This window comes from Branchiostoma floridae, chromosome 1 (genome assembly GCF_000003815.2).
Source record: "Branchiostoma floridae strain S238N-H82 chromosome 1, Bfl_VNyyK, whole genome shotgun sequence".
Lineage (NCBI taxonomy): Eukaryota > Metazoa > Chordata > Leptocardii > Amphioxiformes > Branchiostomatidae > Branchiostoma > Branchiostoma floridae.
Window position 1 is genome coordinate 5,380,823 of NC_049979.1, and position 2,742 is coordinate 5,383,564.

The 2,742-nt window shown below is 47.0% G+C and overlaps 1 protein-coding gene and 1 long non-coding RNA gene across 2 annotated transcripts in view; one reads left to right on the forward strand and one right to left on the reverse strand.

Annotated features, from left to right (window-relative positions):
• Positions 1 to 2,742, reverse strand: part of LOC118420234 (homeobox protein otx5-like) — a 46,338-nt gene that overhangs the window by 33,173 nt on the left and 10,423 nt on the right. The gene's annotated exons all lie outside the window — the stretch shown is intronic.
• Positions 196 to 2,742, forward strand: part of LOC118420260 — a 26,240-nt gene continuing 23,693 nt past the window's right edge. Inside the window, exon 1 of the long non-coding RNA XR_004831720.1 lies at positions 196 to 1,524. This is a non-coding gene — a long non-coding RNA (uncharacterized LOC118420260). The remainder of the gene's footprint in view (positions 1,525 to 2,742) is intronic.

Sequence of the window (2,742 nt, forward strand, 5' to 3'; positions counted from 1 at the left end):
CACAAGCAGGGCATTCCTCGCAACAAAGCCTGTCCAATACAGGAGCGAGTATTCTCCGCGCTAAAGTGCCGGGATTACACGTGTAAGGAGACGCAATGGGGACCGTGTTTACCAAGCAACCGGGCGGCTCCATTGGTTTGAATTCTCCCCGCGAAATAATGAAAAAAAAGGACCACACGAATCATTGAACGTTATTTCGACTTTTTTTTGTCCGCGGGTAATCCGTGTGTTGTGGTAACCGGATTCCGTTGCCACAGCAACACGTGAGAAAGCTGCAAAGTTAGGCCGGTAAGTCGTAAGCGCTTGTACACACAAGAGGTGGGACTTTTTAATTAGCGCCGCGAAGCCTGTCATCCGACCTGCCCGGGCATTTTGCGAAGAACAAACAAACTGTGCATGGACGTTGGCAAAGCTGTCTTGTGAGAAAAGATGCACTGTACGTGCATTTGTTCTGAAAGACCAAACACAACAAAGTAAGAGGGGACGTCAGTTATGACGAAGGCCCGTGTTGTTCTAGGCACAGGGCGTAACGGTAACAGGTTGGTGGTATTCCCTACAAAAACCGACCAGCCGACGATAGAAACGACACGATGATGAAAGAAGTCTTTGACATCCCTCAGTTCTGCGAAACCCCCGCCTCTCGCCTTGCCTTGTTTCATGAGAAAGGTTGGAGGTTGAAATCGCGCATGGTGGCAGAGTGATGGGAGATGGCGCATACCACACACACATATATATAGCAACATGCCATATACAGCACATAAAACGCCGGCATAGACATACCAGGTTTGCACATGACACCTTTTAAAGTCACCAAGGATCGCCCGAACCACCTGCTCCCAACCATTGCGTCCCCTCCACACGCAAGCCAACGTGGGCCTATGAATATCCACTTCTTATGTAGGCTTGAAATGCAACAAACTCAAAATACAGCAGATTAGATGCTGACAAATCCGCTAAGGCAACTCCCAAACATATTCATCCAGCTCTTCCCAGGCAGAACTCGTAGGTTGGCACAGCTCACATGCGGGCGGCTAGAGACTTTATCTCCTCTAAATACACGACTTTCCGTCTTGGGGACATTTTGGGCGAGACTTCGGGAGGAGAAACTAAGCTTGCAACTAAGTGGCGGTCTACCTAGAATAGGTGCTCATGATGTTGGCGCGTTCTTCTCGAGTTAAAACTGCATCAAAGAGTATGTACAACTCCGTCCGTCCAACGTACTGTACATTGGAGATCATTGGAGAAAGGAGGTTATATAGGGCTATATAATTGGAGAAAGGATAATCGCTTCAAGAAGTCTGGTACATCTTCAACCGAGTGTCTTCCGATCTGTCAACGGTCTTCTGATGCGTCTTGTCTACGATCGGAACAACCAAAGAAGACTAAAGAAGGATGAAGAAGTCTACAAAGGCTTTTTTACTACACCTGTCCAAGACACTACATTGGTTTCATTTCTTGTGGTCAGGAAAAGTTTCGGTTCTTTCGGACTATCTGGAATTACTCGAGGACAAGAAAGCGGCGACGGTGAGTGGTTCTTTTCGATTACCCAGAGACAGATCGAGAGTGTCCGATAGTCATCATAGGTTTGAGTCTCGTGGTGGTTACAGGAACATCATGTGACTTTCGTTTTACTGTTGATGTACATGGTAATTTTACTTATTGAGTACCGATGGGGGGAGGGGGTCTAACTACATTACTACAGCGCACCTTCCAATAGTGGTGTGAGTTTAAAACCCCACCTGTGCGCTTGATGTCACAAACTGACCTGAGGAAAATGGGTGCCGAAAAAAGTTATGTAGAAACATAGTTATGTTGATAATAGATGGGAGTCAAGGGACTTGTTCATTGTGAGGAGTCAGGACCTGGCCTACTCGGATAACTTGCAATCGAGTGGTCAAAATGAGTTGTTTCTAGCATAGAGAGCTTCTTCCTGGTCCAATTCGCAACGGGTACCAAAACTCTGACAATCAGTCAGGTTGGCAGGAAACATACTCGGCACGTCAGCGACGCGTAAAATGCTCGTTCATTGTCAGGAGTCAGGACCCAGCCCATTTAGATAACTTTCAATCGAGTGGTCAAAATGAGTTGTTTTCAGCATAGAGAGCTTTCGCCATGGGTACCAAACAGTGTCAATCAGCCAGGTTGGCAGGAAACATACCCGGTACATCAGCGACGCGTAAAACGCCCATAACCCACGGGACGGCGCCCGGGGGACATGCAAATGAAGACCAAAGCCGTCTGGTCGGCACGCCCCGATGCTCGCTTCGTGGCCCGGGCCCGCCCTGGAAAAAGATCCTTTCTCCCGAAGGATCGGTAAATACGAGCCCGGGAACGCTGAAAGCACCAATATGAAGGGATTACTGTCCAGAAAATTTGGTCGTGTCAGCTGTGGCCTTCAAGGTGCTTTTAACGCTCTCCTCTTTAGCGCTGCACGAACGCTATGAAATAATCTGGTGAGGAGGTCAGCCAATGGTGGAATCATTATGAATAAGTCAATAATGATCCACTATTCAGTAGAAACACATGTGCGAAATTTTCAACGCAGGTGTCTAGAATGAGGGGTTTCTTCTTTTATACATGCAGGACTTTCAATTATTCTGCACTTTTTATGTCACGATTTGAATGCGTTCTAACTTGATATAACATTAACAGCCTGTTACGCAATCTCATCCATTTGAAATCATCTGAGTGGCAAGCCAAATGTGAGGAAAGTTTGGCACAACAACTGACAGGACATACTTC